Source organism: Paralichthys olivaceus, chromosome 2 (genome assembly GCF_024713975.1).
Source record: "Paralichthys olivaceus isolate ysfri-2021 chromosome 2, ASM2471397v2, whole genome shotgun sequence".
In the NCBI taxonomy this organism is placed as follows: Eukaryota; Metazoa; Chordata; class Actinopteri; order Pleuronectiformes; family Paralichthyidae; genus Paralichthys; species Paralichthys olivaceus.
The window spans coordinates 26,806,775-26,830,219 of record NC_091094.1 but is presented as its reverse complement, the minus strand read 5'-3'; positions in this window follow the sequence as shown (position 1 = coordinate 26,830,219).

The following is a 23,445-nucleotide window of genomic DNA, read 5'->3' as shown; positions in this document are numbered from 1 at the left end:
ATGCTTGGCATTTTCTACTCAACTCCTGTTAGGATCACAGAGCAGTGTCACTGAACTCTGTCAATCCACAAATGCACAAAAATGCACTTTTCCAACACTCTTCTCTATGGTAACATTTCTGTTGGCAAAACTTCCACCACCTGTCAATCCCACATTGTGAAGGTCAAAGTTAAATTCACTTAAGTTTAACTTTGAGTTACAGTGCTGCCAAGAACAGCAAAGTTGCTCTCCCCATTAGAAACAATGATTTGTGGCATGTCAACCTCGGCAGAGTTAGCAGTGCTCTTTAATATTCAGCACAGTGCTGAGAATGTAAGTGTCCCTCAAACCAGTCTGTCATTCAACTGTATTCACACTTTTTATCTCAAAAGATTTTGCTTCAGCAGTCAATGAGTTTTCTGATATGTGATGATTTTTGTAAGATAATTCTGGATAACAGCTAAAAGGCTTACGCACACATGGAAAAGACACATTCACCCAAGCCTTACATACACTTACACATGTGTTTGGGGAAACATTGCACTCCTGACACCAGTGTGAGGAGGAAACAAGTCCTTGTTAAGAAATGGAGCTGGACGACCCAAATGCAGGAGCTAGGTACAGGTGAAAAATAATAAAAAATGTCTTTATTTGCAGACCAAGTACAAGGCAAATATAGTTAAAACAAAGCGGGGTCCAAAAACCAAGACCAAAATAATCCATACCTGAAACACGAGGAGAACCAAAAGCGCAAGCACACACAACAGATATAGACTGAGACAAAGGAAGCAAAGGGAGACTTATGCCCTGTCCCAATTCACCCCTTGGCCCTACCACTTTGTTTTGCGCGTGGCCATGAAGGGGTAGTGTTCTTCAAACACCTCCTCAACTGTAATGCATTTAGGACCCCTCTAAAAACAAAGTGGTAGACAGAAAGTCCTGAATGCTTTACGAACGAACGAAGCAAATCAAGATGGCGACCGCTGCCTGTAAATGCTCATAAATGTTATGAGAGCAGTGTACGAGAAGCAGCTGATAGCTCGTGTTCATGAAATAATCCCTATCTAAGTGTTCCCATAGCTTCTTACAGCTTAAAGCTAGCTGAAACCCCAGCTATGTAAGGTCATAGTGTTGCATTATGCTGCTTTATTGTACACATGGCTAACTGACTAAAAGTTACATTTCAGTACTGTCACGTAGTCAGACAGTGTTTGAAATATGATCATTTGCCAGTGAGAGCAGGTCAGGTTAACTAGACTCACACTGACTCTTATGTAATGAAGCAGCACATAGGGGAGCTCAGAGGGACAATTGCACAATATGGTGACACTGAAATTCAGCATGCTGGGAGATTTTGACATGCAGCGTCAGCTGAGCAGGGATCTCTCAAGGGTGAAAGTGTGTGTGTGTGTGTGTGTGTGTGTGTGTGTGTGTGTGTGTGTGTGTGTCTGGCTGGATTGCATTGACCTCAATTCCATTATATATTTGATATAAAAACTTAAAACCAGCTGACTGATGTATACATGATGTGAAGTCGGTTCATTGTGGGTCATTTTGTATATAAATCATATTATATCATTATATCATTTTCATATCCGTTTTGGTGCATGCTTTGAATCATGCCCTAAACCTAATTATACAGATACTGATCCTGAATAATCTGATATGTAATATGCAGTCAAAGAAAAGGCTAACGTCTTATCCTTAATCCCTCACTTCATTAGTATTAACAGGCTCAACAGAATGCCACAGTCACATGAAGTTTTCTGTTACATTTCAGAATGGCACAATCTAATTTAAATCATGATTTTTGAATTTTGTCTTGAAATGTCATCTGCAGAATCAGTGCTTCACTTCCACTTCTACTGACTCAAGCAATCAGAGCGATTATACGCTAAGCAGCGGGCACACGTGTTACAGTTTATACGGTACAGGGTGTTTACCACGTGTTTGTTGATGCACACAGCATCTATTGTTATATTGCTTAAATTGCATGAGCCGATTGTAGAGCAGCCTAGAACACAGCTTATAGATGCCATGTGGAGTTTTCTTGGGAACAAAGAAAATGTTATGTTGACTTTCAGAGCTAACCAAAAAATACTGTGTGATGAATGACGTTTTGTTATGTCTCGTCAATTATGTTAAGTTAATTCATGTTCATGTTTTAAGTTATGTCATGCCTGTGTTTTGTCCATGTTTAGTCTTGTGTGTTTTGAGCACTCTGTGTTAAGTTAAACTTCACTCATGCCCAGTCTCGTCGTGCACTTCCTGTTTTATTTTTTACTCACCTTTTCCCTCTCGTTTCAGACCCTGACTTCCTCCCTTTGTGTGATTTTCCCGCCTTGGTGATCGTCTTGCCCGCCCTTGATTGGTTTCACCTGTTTTCCCCTTCCTCATGTATAAATAGTCCTCGTCTCCCTTTGTCCTGTGCCAGTCTGTCTTGCTCTGTCCGTGAGAGTTTTGCAGCCAAGTTTGTGTGCCTCTTCATGTTTATGATCTTTTGTTTGATTCATAATTTTGCAAGTGTTTTGTTCTGTCACTTTTTCATCCTCCATGAAAGAGCTTTTTGTTTATGCACCTTTTTAACCTTTGTTATATTCACCGCCTGCATTGGAGTCGTGCTTTTGAGTCCACCCGCATTCGTGTCTATGGTCGTAACAGATTTAACTAAGGTATTAAAACATTCACTTCTCGAGAGAAAATCTGTCATCTAAAAGAATTTAAAATGTCACCTTCATTTTTACCAGCTAGGAGTCTCCCTTTACTGTGTTTGTTGCTTACACCAGTTGGAGAGTGCAATGATTAAAAACCATTGCACAGAATTACGTGTGCATGGTACAAAGAAAATGGGGGCCAACTGGCTTCATAAGTTCAGGTCAGAAACCCCATAGCACCTAGAGGACATGTATGTTGGGTTTCATTGTTCTCCTTCAGTGGTATCACTGCCTTCACACTGTCAACTACTATAAAAATCTCACACTCAAGCCCCAACAGTAAGTGTAAGGTGTGATATGTTCCTGGTTCTGTGAACGTGTTATATTTGTACCCTTGTGTGTGTGTGTTCAGTGTGTATGATTGGACTGCATATGGATTCCATTCACTCCTGCTTGTGTACAGACCTTCAGTCTTCTGTCAACCTGTGTTTCTGTAAACACTACAGGGATTCTTTGAATGCTGCAATTTCAGTAGCTTATAAGTGGCTCCCAAGCAGCAACACATGTTTCTTATAGGGATGTCCCTGCTTTAAATGAACCCCCTTCTCCACACAAGAACACAGTGAACAGTTTATGTCCTCAATCACATGTTAAAGAATGTAACAAGGCCAAAATGATGATAAAGATTTCCATATGAGGAATGTGCTTTGCTGGAGCTGTCTGTTTTTCGGAGAATACAGTCATGGAAACACTTCCATTCAACCAGACCGGCCAAACTTCTGCAATAACCCAATGAAAGAGTTTAATCATGATGGTATTTTAAGTTGGCAGACAGCAGCCGTTTGAAGATATGTTTTGTGAAGTAAGTGTTTGTTAGGTTTAGAAATCAATAAAAGCAGAACCCTGTCATTTAAAGATGTGCCTGGAATTATATAATACGATAGCAAACACCCCTGAGATATTCAATTATCTTAGTCAGTGATTTTAGCTATCAGCCAGATATATCTATTTCATTCAAACATTTTAATTGGACAAGATTTCACTCCTCAATTAGTTTTCCTATTAGGCCTGCAATATACTTGCTGTTTAACATGCCTACGCATAGGGAACTGGCTGCATTGGGAATGTTATTATTCACATACTTGTCAAAGTATTACACATGTCACTGCAGGATTCCAGTAGAAGGCACACCCCTGAACTCAGACTAAAGACTTTGCATGCTAGGATTTGCATGCCTGGTTGGGGTTTGTCCAGCACATGCAGAGTATGCATTGTCCCACTGATTCTTTGAATCGTATTTGTCTCAGTATTCAAAATCTTGTCATGATTTTCCACCTAGCTCAGTGTATAGCTAACTAGCTACCTAGGTAGCTGTGTTGAATAAATAGCTTTTAGTCATATTGACATCAAATATAACACAGTATATTTATTTAAATATCAATTAATTCTGTTCATTGAACAAATATATCCATCAGTTAACTAAATCAGTGTATTATAACACTACTATTACTACAAAAGCAGAGTGAAGCTCAGCAACAGAGAGAGAGGGAGGAGAAAGGACACAGGAAGGTAAGACAGGATGAAGGGTAATAGCTGAAGGCTGGTGGGGTTCCCAAGCTGAGGCTAATACCCAGGACAGTCCCTGAGTCAAAACATCAGTGCTGGGTAAAAGGAATAGGCTATCACAAGCACACGGCTGAGACAAATCCAATAATTTCTTCCAGTGACAAGGCAGAGCTTGCAGATATAATAACAATCCTTCGGGGATAAATATTTCCTTTACGTGTGCAAGACACCCAAAAACTGGTGTTTCAGTTTGCGCAAAAAAGGGTGTTAAAGGGCTTCAATACAGTGAGGGACATGGTTTTGGCAGGTTCCAAGGGTTCATGTGGAGGAACTCACATCTGGGGATTAAGAAAGCAGAAAGCAGAAAGCCTCTTTGCATCAAGAGCAGCAAGGTTCAACCCAACAGTTGCAAAGAACTGGTTTGACATGTTCCAAGATGTAATACAGACCCTGGGGTTAGAGGACATGCTGTTGCATTTCTGGAACTGTAATGAAACTGGCTTCTCTTGATTCAGAGCATATCAAGGCTTCCCCATCTGCTGCTTCTTGCTGGTCAGCCAGTAAAACCATCACCTCATCAATCTCCACCCAGCTCTCTGTCCGCCTACGATGTAAGCCCACCACCACTGGAGAAAAAAGTTGAGCTTCACCAAGAGACAAATCTTGTTCAAAACTCTCTCCAGTGAGAGCAACCCACCACCGGCTGCCAGAGGGCCAAGCCTCCAACCTGGAATTTATCCAACGAGGAAGTTTTCCAGTTTGTTGATGGAAAAGGGGAAAAATTCCAAACATTGTAACAAAGCAGCACTAGGAGCAACACATCACGTGCAGTTATGTGACAAGGATGGCCCCACGCCCACAGAGGAGTTTAGAGCGTAGGAAACAACAGCACTCAATATGAGGAAAACAGCTTGAAACTTGAGATCTTTTTGAAAATAGAATTTTTGATTCTGAATGAGTAGACATTGAAAACTAAGAAATTTGAAAAGAAAGAGAATTTAGAGAGGAAGAATTCACATACTTGATTTCACTGCAAAAATAAACATCTGTACTCGAAATTCAATGGCTTCTGAGCTACAAAATGTGGTGAGATGTGTTTGCTTCTCCTCTAACATCAGATTACACAGATTCCTCTCCTTCCTTTTTTCTACGGCAGTTGGCAAACAAGGTGATGTTTCCGGTCAGCTTTCTCTCATTGGCGATTGCATGTGTCTATGGGAGCCGAGTATTGTAAATATCTAATATGTTTGATATTTATGATTTAAGTCCAGGGGGGCTCTGACTTAATCGGTGGCGTTAAGATTATTTTGTAAACCCTTTACAATTAAGGATTATTTAAATCGGCACCAAATGGCCTCTTATCGGGAACACCTGCATGATTGTCGGAATGGGGCCACTTGGGTCAAAGATTGGCCTGATTATCCTCTGGTGAGCAGCAGCCCTGACACACATCCCCATCTATATACTCGCCTGCAATTTAACAAGTTGGTTTCGTGACTAAATAACCGCCACAGGCACTCTTATACAAAAGCCACTATGGCAAAACGTATGTATCACTCGGAACCAGATATCAGATTATTTATTTCATTTTATGTCCACATGGAAAATGAAATCAGTTTAATAAATCATGAAACACTGACAGAGACTTTATACTGTTGTTCCAGAAAGCATTTTCATTGGACATAGAATGCCCTTCGATGGCTTTTTGAGTGGAGTAGAAGAACTGTATAAAGCAGGACAAAATTAAAAGTTCAAGTACATCAGTGAAGTACAAAAGTAAAAGTATTTAGTTACTTTTAACCACTGATTATCAGTAAGTAAATGCACACATTGCAACACATCATTCACCTCATGACGGTGATCTGCTCAGAGCTGATGACGAAAGTGGCTCTGGTCAATATTTGTGCAGGCAGATGGTGTTCCAGAGGGTCCCCTCAGGACCCCAGGACCTGCACTTTATTGATATTGATAGCAAAGGCAAAACAAACACAAGTGAGCCGCTGATGACGACAGCAGAGATTATACCAGCCTGTCAATCAGTCATCCTTCAAAATGTGGCTTCTGCTCTGTGGAACAACTTTTCATCAAATTGTCTTTGTGTAATTTAGATTAGATATACACGTTTAATCACTGCGGACAAGTAGAATCCCAAACTCTGAACAGCAGCAAGTCAAATCATTACTTTCATCAGTTTCTTAAATGCTATAGTGTGCTTTTTTCTCAGATAGTTGAGACAGTAAATAAACCTTTGTCTTTACTTTGTTTAAAGAGATAGAACACCTCATGCCATCAGTTAGGAATCAAGCAACACACCAGAAGTGTAACGTAGTCACACTAACACTTAGTTTGTTTTGTTTTTTTGTTTGGTTCCATGTCTCATAACTAACTCTCCTGTCATTTCAGGGCCTGCCCTTCTTCCTGCCTTGCTATCACGTCATTTCCCTCACATGGTTTTCCCCGCCCACCTCCTCACCTGCAGTTCATTTGCTCATTAGTTCCTCAGTATAAATACCAGTCATTTTCACTCGCTCCCTGCCAGATTGTCTAGTGTGTTCTTGCCTAGCTATCCCGCATTATATTCTGTGTTCTTGCCTGCCTGTTCCTGACCTGACTGCTACCCTGCTTGGATTTTTGGATTCCCTTCTTGCCTGCCCCTTTGGATTTGTTTGCTGTACTGACTGATATCCTGGTTTTGACCTCTGCCTGTCTTTTCACTGCCTGTTGGTGAATAAACCACGTTGCCCACACTAAGACTGTCTGTTGGCGTGCTTTTGGGTTCTCCCTTGCCAGCACCAGTGTGCGTGACAGAACAATCTGGCCACTGTGAACCCAGCCGACGCAGACTCAATGCGCAATGAGCTGAGAGCGCAGGCCAGCGCTCTTCAGCGACACGACGAACAATTTACCTCCATTTCAGGCGGTCTGCAGGAGATGGCGGCTCGTCATGAGAGGAGCATGGACAGCATTCAGGAACATCTCCAAAGGCTCTCTCTGTCGGAACGCGGTCGGGATCCTGCATCCTCTGTCAGTCCTCATGTCCAGTCTCCCCCGATGTCGGATGCTCGTTTGCCTCCTCCAGAACGTTATTCCGGAGCTCCGGGTTCCTGCCGGCCGTTCCTCGTACAGTGTTCCCTCATCTTTGAACTCCAGCCTTCCGCCTTTCCCAGCGAGAGGTCCAGGGTGGCGTATATCGTCTCTCTGCTTACCGGCAGAGCTAGAGATTGGGGAACCGCAGAGTGGGAGAAGCAATCCGCCATCTGCTCATCTGTTAAACTGTTCTCCGACGAGCTGCGGAAAGTTTTCGACCATGTTACACCAGGAAGAGAGGTCGCTCGGGGTTTGTTTAACCTGACACAGGGAGGGAGGTCCGTGTCCGATTACTCAATCGAGTTCCGGACCGTAGCAGCTGAAAGTAACTGGAACGCTGCCTCGCTCTTCGATGCTTTCTACAACGGTCTCTCAGACGACATCAAAGACGAGCTGGCGGCTCGTGATCTTCCCGTTGATTTGGACGCACTGGTCTCTCTCTCTATACGCATAGACGGTCGTCTGCGGGAGCGGCGGAGGGAGAGGGTTCGGTCCGCTGCTTCACCTGCGCGGGTCAACCCGCAATTCCATCCTCCGGGGCGTCCTTCTGAGCAGCACACGAACGCTCCTGGTGACGCTTCTGAGCCGATGCAGCTGGGCAGGACACGGCTGTCTACAGCAGAACGACAGCGCCGCCTAAAGGAGAACAGGTGTCTGTACTGCGGCCAGGACGGCCATTTCGCCTCTTCTTGTCCAGTAAAAGACATGGCTCACCAGTCATCCCGAGGGCGCTGGTGAGCCGGATTATGAACTCTGAAATGCCCTCTCGGTCTTTGGTTCAGGTCAAGCTGTTCTGTTCCGGGAATTATCAGACTGTCTCAGCCCTCATTGACTCCGGCGCAGATGAAAGCTTGTTGGACAGGACTCTTGCCTCCAAGCTGGGTCTTGGTCAGGTGGATCTGGAGGAACCTATCGACGCCTCAGCCTTGGATGGTCGTCTCCTCTTCCGGGTTACACATCGCTCTACTCCCCTTCAAATGACCATTTCAGGTAATCACACTGAGACTCTTTCTTTTCACCTGATCAATGCTCCACAACAACCTGTCATTTTGGGATTTCCTTGGCTTAGGAGACATAATCCACACATTGACTGGTCCTCGGGAACTATACTGCAGTGGAGTACTCATTGTCACGCTATCTGTTTGAAGTCTGCCCTGTCACCTGCCTCTGGTTTGACTGTTCCCTCTGAGTTTCCAGACCTGTCACAAATTCCTAAAGATTATCTGGATCTGAAGGAGGTTTTTAACAAGGCCCGGGCCACCTCTTTGCCTCCACATCGCCCTTACGATTGTGCCATTAACCTCCTCCCAGGTACATCTCCCCCTAGAGGGCGACTCTTCTCCTTATCGGTTCCTGAGACAAAGACAATGGAAAAATACATCAATGACTCCCTGGCGGCAGGGATCATACGACCATCATCGTCTCCCGCTGGAGCAGGATTTTTTTTTGTGGGCAAAAAGGACAAAACCCTGCGACCTTGCATTGACTTCAGGGGACTTAATGACATTACCATCAAAGACCGGTACCCTCTTCCATTAATCTCCTCTGCTTTTGAACTGCTACAAGGGGCTACCATTTTCTCCAGACTCGACCTCCGCAACGCTTATCACTTGGTGAGAATCAGGGAGGGTGATGAGTGGAAAACAGCCTTTAATACTCCTAATGGTCATTATGAGTATTTGGTCATGCCATTTGGTCTTACCAATGCCCCTGCAGTCTTCCAGGGTTTAGTTAATGATGTTCTGCGGGATCTACTCAACATGTCTGTTTTCATATATCTGGATGACATTCTAATTTTTTCTAAGTCCAGGCAGGAGCATGTGGTGCATGTACGCCAGGTTCTGCAGAGGCTCTTGGAGAACCAGCTCTTTGTTAAAGCGGAGAAGTGTGAATTTCATGCTTCAGAGGTATCCTTCCTAGGTTTTATTATCAACGCTGGCAACATCCGGATGGACCCGGCCAAGACCAAGGCAGTCGCTGACTGGCCAGCTCCATCCACACGCAGGGAGCTTCAGCGCTTCCTGGGATTTGCTAACTTTTACCGAAGGTTCATTCGTAATTACAGTTCGGTGGCAGCTCCCCTCACTGCCCTCACCTCCCTCAGTAAGCCCTTCCGGTGGTCCTCCGGGGCTGAAGCGGCTTTTGGTGAGTTGAAGTCACGCTTCACCTCTGCTCCCATTCTCATTTTTGCAGATCCCACTCGCCAGTTTATCGTGGAGGTGGATGCCTCGGACACCGGTGTAGGGGCAGTCCTTTCTCAGCGGTCGGCTGAGGACCATAAAGTTCACCCATGTGCTTTCTTCTCCCGAAAACTAGATCCAGCAGAAAGGAATTATGACATTGGGAACCGGGAGCTGTTGGCAGTAAAACTTGCACTAGAAGAATGGAGACATTGGTTGGAGGGGGCAGAGCTACCATTTGTGGTTTGGACTGACCACAAAAACCTTGAATATATCCGATCGGCCAAGAGACTGAACTCTCGTCAGGCTAGGTGGGCTCTCTTCTTCAACCGTTTTGATTTCTCCCTATCATACAGACCAGGTTCCAAAAATGTCAAGCCCGATGCTCTGTCCCGTCAGTTCCAGTCAGAGGATTCTCCATCCCAGCCTGAAGGTATCCTCTCCTCTGCATGCGTCATCGGGGCGGTAACCTGGGAGGTGGAGAATAAGGTAAAACGCTCCCACACCGAGCACCCTACTCCTAGTGCTTGTCCAGAGAACCGGTTGTTTGTTCCAGACAGTCTTCGTTCTGAAGTCCTCCAGTGGGGGCACTCTTCTCGCCTGGCTTGCCATCCCGGGGTGAGACGCACTTTGGCCCTGCTTCGACAACGCTTCTGGTGGTCTTGCATGGAAAGGGACACCAAGGAGTTTGTTGCTGCTTGCCGTGTCTGCTCTCAACAAAAGAGCTCTCACCAAGCTCCATCCGGTCTCCTTCATCCTCTGCCAGTTCCTCGCCGTCCCTGGTCTCACATTTCTTTGGATTTTGTCACCGGCTTACCACCTTCAAACGGTAACACAGTTATACTCACTCTTATTGATCGCTTTTCCAAAGCTGCCATGCTCATTCCATTACCCAAATTACCTACCGCCAAGGAAATGGCTGAAGTTTTGTTGCAACATGTGTTCCGGCTGCATGGCCTCCCATCTGATGTGGTCTCTGACCGGGGACCACAATTCACATCTCACTTTTGGTCCGAGTTTTGCAGGATGTTGGGGGCTACTGTCAGTTTGTCATCTGGTTTCCACCCACAATCCAATGGTCAAGCAGAACGCATGAATCAGGAAATGGAGACAGCTCTGCGCTGCCTTACTTCCCACAACCCCTCCTCCTGGTCTGAGCAGCTCCTGTGGATTGAGTACGCTCATAATACCCTGCCCAGTTCAGCCACTGGTCTTTCACCCTTCCAATGCTCCCGGGGGTACCAACCACCACTCTTTCCAGAACAGGAACGTGAAGCCAGCGTTCCCTCAGTGCAGGCATATGTCCGACGGTGTCGGCGCACTTGGATGCAGGCCCGCACCACACTCATGCGCTCTTCCGACCGTTACCAGCGATCGGCCAATCGACATCGCAATCCTGCACCCCGGTACACTCCAGGACAGCGCGTCTGGCTGTCGACACGGGATCTTCCCCTCAGAGTAGAATCCAAGAAGTTGGCTCCCCGTTTTGTCGGCCCGTTCCGGATCTCTAAAATAGTTAATCCTGCGGCTGTCCGTCTTCGTCTTCCATCTTCCATGAGGATTAACCCCACATTCCATGTTTCCAAGGTCAAACCTGTCAAGGAGAGTCCACTTCAGTCCTCCTCCAAACCCCCACCACCCCCCCGGCTCATTGACGGGGCACCTGCGTACACTGTCCGTCGTCTCATCAAATCCAGGCGACGTGGTAGGGGAGTGCAGTATTTGGTTGACTGGGAGGGTTACGGCCCCGAAGAACGCTCCTGGGTCCCTGCTCGCAGCATCCTGGATCCAGCTCTCATTATAGACTTCCACCGGGCTCATCCTGAGCAACCGGGTGGGACGGCAGGGGCCGTCCCTAGAGGGGGGGGTTCTGTAACGTAGTCACACTAACACTTAGTTTGTTTTGTTTTTTTGTTTGGTTCCATGTCTCATAACTAACTCTCCTGTCATTTCAGGGCCTGCCCTTCTTCCTGCCTTGCTATCACGTCATTTCCCTCACATGGTTTTCCCCGCCCACCTCCTCACCTGCAGTTCATTTGCTCATTAGTTCCTCAGTATAAATACCAGTCATTTTCACTCGCTCCCTGCCAGATTGTCTAGTGTGTTCTTGCCTAGCTATCCCGCATTATATTCTGTGTTCTTGCCTGCCTGTTCCTGACCTGACTGCTACCCTGCTTGGATTTTTGGATTCCCTTCTTGCCTGCCCCTTTGGATTTGTTTGCTGTACTGACTGATATCCTGGTTTTGACCTCTGCCTGTCTTTTCACTGCCTGTTGGTGAATAAACCACGTTGCCCACACTAAGACTGTCTGTTGGCGTGCTTTTGGGTTCTCCCTTGCCAGCACCAGTGTGCGTGACAAGAAGAACATGCAACAACAATTATCCTCCATTTGTTCCTTTAGCTAGTCACTAGGAGTTTCAGGGCTAAACAGCTCTGCAGCCAAATCCAATACTATTGAAATGACAGACGACCACTTCTTCAAACGTAAAAAAACAACAGAAATAAAGATAAAAAGCCTTCATACTGCTCCTGTGGTTTCATCCAAGTGTCAAAAGCTCCGATATTCCAATTCAACTTGAAGCGGCGTCATTTACACCATGTTTTGAGCCTAAATGTCATCTGTCCTCCTCCTCCTCATTACTACAGCAGCAACAGCGGACATTTATAGTACTGCTAGGTGTTCCAGCTGAGAAAAATCAGTGACATGTCACCCTGAGTCTGGTTGACAGTGCACACATTAAGAATCCTCAGGTTATCTAAAGGTGCAAGTGATGGCTTGTCTTATTTAGAGGTCATGATACCCACTCTGAGCAATGCTACTTCTTCAAGGCAGACTGAAGGTCTTGACCTTCTATGTAAAGTGCTTTGAGATAATGTCTATTATGATTTGGCGCTATACATATAAAATTGAATTGAATGGATTTGATACTACAGTAATCATTAAAGACTTTTTCACGGTGGCCATTTTGATGCAGAATAATCTCTATAAACAGATTCTGTTTGTGAAAATACAGAATCTGTAGATAAGGGACAAGATTTTGGGCTGGAAGCCTTCTGGTTTCCATTTCTAGTTTGACTAATCATGTTTGAGCTCAACAGTCTTTGGCTAGAGCAAAAAACACATAAACTAAAATGCATTGGCTATTGTTTTTTATGCACATAGCTGTTAATAGACATGAGCCAAAATGTTGTCTGGACCTAAAACACGTACAAAAAGCATTACTGTGTTTTGTGAGATGTTTGACTCATGTGATAGAAGAAACTAAATACGGAGTCTTGGCCTAGATATCCACTGTCTACGGCAGAAGCCCCAAATTATTGGCCACTGCTCCCTATATAGCCGATGGGTTCTGAGGTTGAATGCGGAATAGCAGATAAACACAGATGAATCTGATCACATTAACCGAGGTTCTGATCTATTTCTGTACCGAGCCTGACTTAATGTGATAACATGTGTTTACGTGCTGTTTCATGTCAAACTGGCTAATGTGTTTGGAACGGAATGAAGTTTGATAAATATTTCTCTTAGACTGACAACAGCTATGAATGCTTATTTGAAAAAAGAACATGCATGTGGACACTTATAAAGTGTATAAGGAAGTTTTAATGTTAAAAAATGTCATTCAATGTAGCCTCATTTTCAATAGTACATTTATGGACCAATGAATTCAGTATTTACTTCTGTATTTTACAATGTGCTCTGTTATAGACACACACCAAAAATATTTGAAGTAGCAACTTCTGTCACTAAGTCAAGCTTCAAGGTCTATTTACAGCAACCAATTTACTGCAGTGCATGTAAACATGTGTAACCTTATTTCTTAGAGTAACCTTACTGAAGTACATGCATCAAATCACATACCTATATGCAGTAGAGATAAACACAAAATGATGCATGAAAGGGATTGGTTTATGAGTTCAGTATTCACATTTAGTTTATTAAAGCTAATGGACACAACGAATCATTTTATTCTTACTTTGTTTCACCCAACACAACATAAGATTACAAAACGGCTGTTTGTTTTATCGATATCAATATTTCCAGTCAGTGTAATCTGGCTGTTCAGATCACTCAAATCCAAATCTTTCTCATAGAGTCAGAGTGATGAGTCACTCTCATAGTAAAGACATTTTAATTTAAAATCATAGAAACAATTACACTGAAAGGAACAATCTAATAAAACCATTAGCATTTACACATTATTTTAATCATATTCAAAACCTATTTATAACACCAATATTAATGAATAATAGTAATTGTATCATATATAGTATAATATAAACACATGGAACAAGTAGTAAATCCTCGCTAAATGGGTGAGACTTTACAGTGCTAGTGTATGTGTGTGTGTGTGCGTGTGTGTGAGAGAGAGAGAGAGAGAGACAGAAAGAAGCAGCAGGTGGGTATGAGGACAAAACAAGCACAAGCACAAAGTGGAAAAAGACTTACATTTACAATTTTCCCATACTCTACGAGCAGAGGTGATTAGATTAAAGACCAGATGAAAACATTCACAATTAAACCCAGCATTTTGATACATCCAGCATTAAATGGTCTGTGCTCTTCTAGTCTTGATGACCACTCAAAGCTCTTTACAGTACAGTTTTACATTCATCCATTCATACAGTGCATCTATGTGCAGCACTTTCTGTATGAGGAGGGGCAATTCTGGGCTCAGTTTCTTGCCCAAGGACACTTCAGCATGCAGACTGGTTAGAGGACGACCGCTCTAACCCCTGAGCCACAGCCGCCCCATTAATATGCAATAATTCAGTATTGCACATTCCTAAGGGACTTTGGGGGCCCCAGGCAAAAGGGACCTCAGGGGCCCTACTCTCAAAAGAAGCATATCATACCAAACCACCTCCTTCCAATGTTCAAATTATTCTTTTAGAATCCAAATTGTAAACATAAAACATAAGTGCATACTGTGCATACACATAAATAACAGTAAAGATTAGGTGCTACCCCTGGCTCATCACACACACACGTTATTGTTCTAGTCTTAAGCCAAATTTCTAAAATTATGAAAACAGAGTCACTCAAAGAATGTATGGGGGTTCTCACAAAATTGTTGTTGCTGTGGACTAACCCGTCCTTCTTTGGGGCCCCAGGCTATCGCTTGCTTTACCCCATGGCAAGACCCTACCTGGTTTGTCTGCCACTTAACTTGTCATCTGCTGTACTTTCTAAGTTTCTCATTACCTGAGAAGTACTGTTTTTCCTAGCCTGCATCTGAGTTCAGCCTTCACATCTGGCTAGGTGCAATGTAGAAATGAATCATAAAGTCTTTAACATTTGGAAATAACAGGAAATCAATCAACTTCTTTGTCTTTTTTAAATCTCTGTGCCTTGCAGTTAAAAGGAACTTAATGCAACAGATGATGAGTATGCTATCTTACAATAAAATTAGTTTCAGTTATGATGTAAGAAAGCATTGTCTTTTGTTCTGCAGAGAATCTGAAGGATCTTACCGCCATGCAGTGCAGAGCAGAGAGAAAACAATGCATAGTGAGACCTGGTTTTATTGAAGAAAAATGTAAAACCCTAACATGTGCTAAAAGCCGTCAAACAACTACAATGCAGCAGTGAGTCTTTACAAAGTCTGCAAGAGGCCAGGGATAAAATCTTAACCCTAACAAACAGTGACTCTGTTGTCTTATGCTGGACATCTAGATGACCACTTGTTTCATCTTCATTCATTCTAAAGGACACTTTAAGTGTCTATGGTTGGATTTGATTGGTCAAAGGCTGTATCTGCCCTCACACTATAATATTTAAACAGGCTCATGTTAGACATGATAATCTGGAAGGCTTTTCCCTCAAAAAAGTGACAGCATACTGTGGGTGTTTTCAAAATATCTGAAAAAAACTATGTGCCATGTTCACACCCAGCAAGATCAGAGCAGTTTATCCAAGTTCTTCTTTGCTCTTTGAGTTTGGTTTATTTGGCTGAATGAGAGCGATAACTTAACATCATTTTTTCTCCTCCAGAACAAGTGTAGGGTTTGTTTGGAATGAAAATCTAATCCAAGCCAAATACACAAATCAGCCCCAAAAGACAAAAGTTTATATTTTGACATCTGATAGCAGCAGCGCCTCATGTGTGGAAGGCCCATGATAAAAACCTAACCTGTAATCTGGAGTAGAGTTAGGAGTAATTGTAGGACTGTTCTCAGCTAGTTTGAACACTTCACATATCTGTAGCAAAAGCCTGTTCTGTTTTGCTGAAATGAAATGGCATGAAACTGAATTTGTTTGGCATCATTACTACTGCAATGCACATTCATGTTCAAATGGGGGATGTCCCACATTCTCCAGCTTTTCAGACACCGGAGCTTCACAGCACTGTGACGCTCACTGTGAAACTCTACGCCTTCTTGGGTATGTACATCTGTCATCCGCAACCGTGCCAGCTCTATCAAGGGACGCCATATAGAACACATGTTGACGTTACAAATTTCAGGAGACATGTATATTTCAGTCACTCTGAATGAGCATTTAGTAAGCATGTTGCATAACATTTCCCCAACACAGTCTCACTTCAGTGTAAATACTCTTCCATCACAACGTTTAAAGCAGTCCTGAGTCAACACGTCATAAACTAAGCACTGACAGCAGTCGTCAAGGTCGTCTGCTTTATGTCCAAACACAGCAGACGTATTTTCCCGTGTTTGTCAATTAATCTCAGTACATTAGTCCCAGCATGGTTTATGGAAGCACAGTGACTGCCAATCGATCACGATTAGAAAATAAATATGTGGCACATTATTTATGGAGATGGGTAAGTCTGATGAGTGAGTTTATCCATCTGTGTTTCAAACATTGAAAAGCATGTGCTTCTTTCTACATGAAGGTACAGCTCAGTCGTTCTTTTGCCTTTAAAAATATTGTCACGGTTGTGGTTTTGTTTGGTCACGTTTTGGTGTATTTTGTCACGGTTGTATATTTTCTGTGTTCCTCTCATGTTCCCTTCTGCCTTCCTCTGTGCTCCACCCTGGTATTCTCCTGTGTTGTTCTCTGTATCCCTCTGCCGTGTTCCCCTCCTTGTCCCTCGCTATGTTTCACCCTGTGCCTCTCCTGTGTTCATCCCTGTCTTGGTTATTGTATTTTGTTCTTGTTGATAAGTTTGTTCAGTGTTTCCTGTTTTATTTTGTAGTCCTTGCTCCCTGTGTGTTTTCACCCGTTGACTTCCTGCCCTCATCGGGTTCACCTGTTTGTCTTGTGCCACCTGTCCCCAGTTACTCATTAGTTCCAGTGTGTATATAAGTCTTTGTGTTCCCCCCATGTGGTTGTTGGTTCGTCATCTCGATTCTGGTCAGGTCCTGTTCATGTGTCCCATCAGCTCTCGTCACGTTTCCCCGTAAGTTGGTTTCCTGTCCTTTCTCTGTTCCACTCCTCTTTTTGAGTGCGACTTTTGTTTCCTGAAGATTTCTTTTGTTACGTTACCCCCTGTTAAATAAAATACACTTTTTTTGTTAAACCATATTTAGTTTCTGCGTTTTGGTCCTTCCCTTCCCTTTTTTCCTACCACGTCCGTTCCCTTCCCCACGCACCTCCACCAAAACCTGACAAATATAGTGCCTGTCTGTGGTTCATACTGCAAAGTATGAAGAAAAATATTTACCATTTTCCACAATGAAAACAAAAGTAAATAAAATGCTCTCATAAAAACAAAACACAACATGTATTGTATCTGTTTATGCACCTTTAAACACTGAAAAGAATTAGTTATCCACATGGGAGGATGCTGGACTTCAATAAGAAGTGTAGCTTCTCTTTGAGAGGACTACTGTGTACTCTTACTGTTCAGGCAGAGCGTGTGCATGTATACATTTTTTCCCTTCTAGCTCTACTCAGTCCCTCAGGCATATTCCTAGAATCAGGTTTGTTTAAAGCTCATGCAGCTTGGAGCCAAGTCACCAGCTTGTCTGCTCTTACACACACGCTCTCTCTCTCTCTCTCTCTCTTCCCCTTACACACACACACACACATTTGTATTTCTATCTTAGTAAGGACACTCACTGGCAAAATGCATTCCCTAGCCCCTTACCCTAACTTTAACCATCACAACTAAATGCCTAACCATTACCCTTACAAACCTAATTCTAACCCTAAAACCAGGTCTTAACCCCCAACACATCATTTAAGGTGAGTCAGAAAGTTAGGACCAGCCAAAATGTCCTCACTTTCCCAAAATCTCCTCCCTCTGTAGGTTGTAGGCTCAAAGTGGTCCTCACAAAGATAACTGTACAAGAGCACACACACACACACACACACACACACACACACACACACACCCAGACAGGAAATTATCCCCCTGTCTTTTTCTTACATAACTAGTGGTGTGCGTTACAGCACAAATCATTAAGACATACTGTGTGCCAAACCACCGCAGATCAGTTTAAGAACTGGTCGAGTGCAGCAGATTAAAAATATATATAATTTCCAATACCACTACTGCTGCAACTAATAATAAAGGAAACAATAAAAATGTTAATAATACTAGTACTTAATTTGCATAGTGGGTTCTGTTTAGTATAGCAATGTCCGCAGTGACCTTTAATCCAGGCTGATCAGAGATGAGGAAGTTAAAAGCAAGGGTTCGTGGTGTTGTATCTAATTACTGCTTGTGTCTGAGTACCAGCATATCGTGCTACGTTTACTTGCTGTTGGCTGCGCTATACAGTTACACTGCAGCACATTCTGACACTGAATAGGTACACTGGCTATCATATTCACTGTGCCTACACAGAAATAGAGACAAATGGAAAAAACATTGACTGCTTTTGGAAAAAATCTCATCTCTCTACGAGACAAGTTCATCATCAAGCTGAGAAAGTAGTATGGCATAGCATAGAGGGACCTGCTGCAGTTACTGAGTATTATATAATATAAGTATTTTAATTTCTGATCCACTCAGTGCATCTTGATATGGAAACAGGGCTTTGATTTAATTCATAACCTGAACCTTCTTTTATTTTCCAGGGTGCCGTATTTTATGTTAGTGTGAAGCTCATCAATGCTGGAAACCCAGCTACCCCACCAGTACCCAAAGAAAGGTATTACACTGATGTTACAGATTCATTTATACAGTAAATGTTTATGAAAGAGTATTGTGTGTAGCTTGGCCCCCAGCCTCAGCATCATTTTATTTTCTCTGGCTGGAAAAAAATGGTTCTGTAAGTACGTCTAAAAATGGGATCATTATATATTTTTTATGTTAGAGCTACAGATTGTAGATGGATGGAGTTTATGTAAAGTTGTTGTATCTAAATTTACATCGATAATAATTAAATTGAGATATTGATTAATGATGTCAGTTAGGAAGACGACTTTTCAAAATCAGCCATTATTACGGGCATGCAGCAGAGGATGTGCTGTTTCACTTGAAAGACCCCTCGAGCTCAGTTATCTTCTACAGAGCAGTCAAGGTGTAAGGCACAGCATGTTTTCCATGATAATGGAATCACAGAGAGTGCTCACAGTTGGGACAGACGTAATCATGTGTGACCCTATTTTACACTTTAAGAGGAGCCTGGCAGCTTTACTCATAAACAGACCAGCATATTGTGCTGATGCTATTGTTCCACACCCCAGTTCTTTCTGGCAGGCCTCTTGGGAACTGCTGTGCAGGATTGATATTTGTACCCATAGCATTTGTCCCATCAGGAAAAAACAAACAATCATCTACACGGAGTGACCAAAATGCAACCGCAACCAAACTGCCAGTATTGAGAAAATCATCAGTGTTGGCTGTCCAGAGGTTAACTGTATAGACAATGGAGAACTTTCCTAACATGTTCCTAGAGGACTGCTACTGTGCATTGGCTTCATGATTTAACAAAGTTTTACTGAATCCATCAGAAACGTCTGTATTATATGCCCATTATTGTAGTACTATATCTGATAAATGAAGTGGAGTTTTCAATGTGTAATCTGGCTGCCAGATTCCCAGGCCCAGTGGACCAGGAACATTTGGCATTTGGCTTGTGGCAGGATGAAGAGTGACACAGTGAGTGGGAGCAAAGCAGGAATCAGACAATGGCCCTTTATTCTTGGTGCAGTTTTTTTTCCTCTGCCTGAGGTAGTGGTGTAGTCCAGCGTACAAAGCAAGAACCCCATTCTGTCCTGTTAGTATGGCAGAGAGGGCCTTAATGAGGTCTCATGGGAGGTGCAATGGTTTTTACTAATGTGAAAGCATGTGAGGCTGCAGAGATATGCTATATGATCTCAAGAAATCTGAATGGGCAGTGAAGATATATTTCCCAGTTTGAAATGTGTGTAAATGTGTTTGTATGAATGGAGGCACCGTTAATGTCTGTTTGCATGTGTGTGCCTTCATGTCGTCCATTTGCAGATCTAATAGGAATAGTGAAGGGAGTTCAAGGATGTAACATATACTCAGGGTTCAAAGTTGGATCAGGCATATAGTGGTACTCTTGGTCAAACAGACTGAGCAAATCCTTGAGGGCCTTCACTTTGGTGGGCAAGTGCATCATCAAGAAATATGTGTGTCACTCTCTTTCACAGATGCCTTATTGAGTGGCTAAGATCCTGCTTTGTTATTGAGAAGCAAACCCTCATCTATGTATGTTTTTTTTAAATAGCAGCAGCTGTTCTAATATCTGACTTTTGTCTGCAACGGGAATGGATTCAATCAGCATTCACTCCCGGGTCAAATGACTCTAAAGTAGACAAGGTGTACAAGTTTTATTCCACCTCGGATTGGCAGCAATGGAAACGTGAGAACTGCGTGAACTGAAGGAGCGCCTCAGCTGTGGCAAACTCCTTTACTGACAGTGGGAAAGGAGTCGACTGCTTTTTTTGCCAGGTTTGACGGCATTTAAAAGAAAAGGTGCACGTGTACCTGCTAAATTTGGTGTAAAAGAGGTCTAAGTGCCACATTCAGCAGTTGATTAAGTAAAAAAGTTTTCATAAGACAATGTTTGCTAACATCAGCCATGAAAAGTTACATATCACAACTAGCAGGGCTCTATCTGCAAAATATTTAAGTGTATTGACTTCTCATCTCAAGATTTTGTGATAAGGTAGATTTCTCAAGGTCTTTGAAATGTTTTACTCTCACTTTTCTGGTATTGATACTAAATCTTTTGAACATTTCTGCAGACTGCTTTGGCCATGATTGAGGTTGACAAGCTAACAATCACAATGTTGTTTTTCATACAGCTCTCATCCCTCTCATTGAAAGACACCTTTGCCTTTAGATATGCAGCAAACAACTCAATGTATAATGTAAGATTAAGCCACTAAAAATAAATGCTAATAAAAGATCAGCTTTGCTTTCCTCTGTTTGTGTGGCTAATTATCCAATTCATGCTTCCGTGTTGAAGCTACGTTGTGGGTACACACGAAGCCTACGCACGGGGTCGAGCATTCATAGTTGTGCGTAGGTCTGTGTGAGTCGCGCTGCAATTACACCACCGAAACACTGGTGACGGTAGAGTTTCAATGTTGGTGTTGAGTGTCTTCCGGTTTCTGGTCCACTTATATACAATCTTCTGCCATCTCTGTTTGCTTCAGGACAATGGGGAGTGTTACATAGCAGATCATGTTGGAGTTGGAGCTGATAGATGTTGAAGAGCAATTACGCATAGTTACATTTTTGGGGAGCGTAGGGCTCTGTGTGGGGTTCTTGTTTCTACACGTAGGCTCCATCGTAGCTTTCACGCAGAAGCACGAATTGGGCTTTATACCTCATTATTATCTTCCATCAGAGCAGTCAAGATGTCAGGTGAAGTGTGATAACAGCGAAACGTCACAGTCAATACATATGTCATCATGTGTGACTTCATTTTATACTTTGAAAAAGAGCCTGACAGTTTATAGAGTTTTTTCCTATCTTTAATCAAAAGCGTGGTCTTTCAGTTCAAGCGCATGACTTGTTGAATTTATGATCAGAATGTGTATTACTTTTCATCAAAACCCTTCCCTTGCACTCAGATAGCTCCTGTTTGCACTTAAATTTGCTCTGCTTCTGCTCAAACTGTGTGCTTGCAAGGATTTCCTGCGCTCCAGCTTGGCTGCTTTCTGTGCACTCGTGAATCGTCTGCTCTTGGATTTCTCCTGTACGCTTGGAATTTTTTGTGTTAAAACCCTCTCAAAAGTCCCCAACCAATAGAATGCCAGGTGTCATTCGCTTTACTTCAGTGTGTCCCATGCAGGCGGTTACTCTGAAGGGAAACAACGTCACTTAACTTGAATGAAGTTAGGTGAAAAGTAATGCACATTTTGAACATAAATTCAACAAGTCATGCGCTCGAACTGAAAGACCATGCTCTTGATTAAAGATAGAAAAAGAAACTCCATAACAGTTGTACTTACAAATAGGCCAGCATATTGTGCTGATGCTATTATCCCTCGTTCCAGTTCTTTCTTGCAGGTCACCTGGGAAAACAGTGCTGTCGTACAGCTGGGCCCCTTTACCCTGGGTCAGTATTTTACAGTCATAAAAACACACTATGGTTTGCTTGGTGGGAGGAAGGAAGCAGGAGCAGGAGAGAAAGAGTTCACAGAGGAGCAAAGAAAAAGCTCTTAATGAAGAGGAAATGTGACAGGAATCTGGCTGGATTCAAGAATCCCATAAGGAAAAAAAATGCATTGTGTGATGGCCAGCTTTCAGGTGTTGTGACAAAGTTTCACAATCCTGAAGACGGATTCCTCAGCTTTACTTTCTTGTACTTCCCTGTCCTCAGGTCTTCATAGAAGGAACAGATTATACTACAAATGTGAAGAATGAAAACTCAAACTGCAACATCAGTGTCTATCTCCAAGTTGTTTGTTTGTGTGAACTGTGTTAATTATCACCTATATCAACTGGAGAATGTAATGTGACCTCAATTGGGACACGAGAGACACATATTAACACCAGGTGTGAATGTGATCAGTTTAATATCACAGTTAGATACAAGTAAAGCATTTTCACACCATTTGTAAATGCAAACTAATGTTAGTATTTTAAATGTTGTACAATACAAAGCTAGCCCTTAAAACTATTAACTAGCTTGTATAGTAACAAAATGACAGACAAACCTGGTCTCTCAAAAACCCCTGATGCCTCCAGTATTTCTCTTTACTTATTTAAACCTTGTGAATATTTCATTATTAACAATGATTAAATATCTATAAGATTATGTAGAGTTGTGCAGTATATGTAGGAGTCTTTACCTTCAATTTAGCCTTTAGCAGGGAAGCTCCCCTCAATGAGAGCAGATCAGCTGTGATACATGTGTTATACTTCCTGGTTAAAAATGTATTGAAAGCAAACTGAAACATTAATGTTTTGAAATCAGCAAATAGGAGCTTACTGATCTACTTACTTTATAAATGATGTTTAATTAGCTTTAGGCTACTGAAACCAAACATAACATATTTAATCAACAGGAGACTTAACTTTGAACTGAAGACAGATATTTTCACCACTGAATATGACTTCATTATGAGCAATGTTAGCGCTCAGCTTAGAAACTAAAAGTCATTGACAAAACAGAACTAATCAAAACAAGGAAAATCAGCAAAGTGATTCATAATTTATACTTCTGTCATGATGAAGCCATTAAAACACAATTTATGCTGCTCTGCGTAGCTTTGGCCTTTTGAAGATGACTCTTTTTGTTTAAAGCCTGTTTTCAAAATTAAAAATGGCCAAATTTCACAACAAAACTGAATTCCAAAGAAATGCCCACTAAATGAACCCATGCAAATTCTCTGTGTTGACTGTTAAGAACCTCTGACATGGAAATTGGCAACATTGATCAATCATTATATAATATAATGATATAATTAGCCTAAATATACATTTTCATGATCATTTGTATTATTTTTTAATTTGCTGACCTTTAGAGGAATATAGAGTATGTAGGTCAAACAGAAGATTCTATCATATCAAGATTCACTTAGAACTTTACCTTATTTATTTGGTATGGCATGTAATGAAGAGATAAAAACTCATTGGAG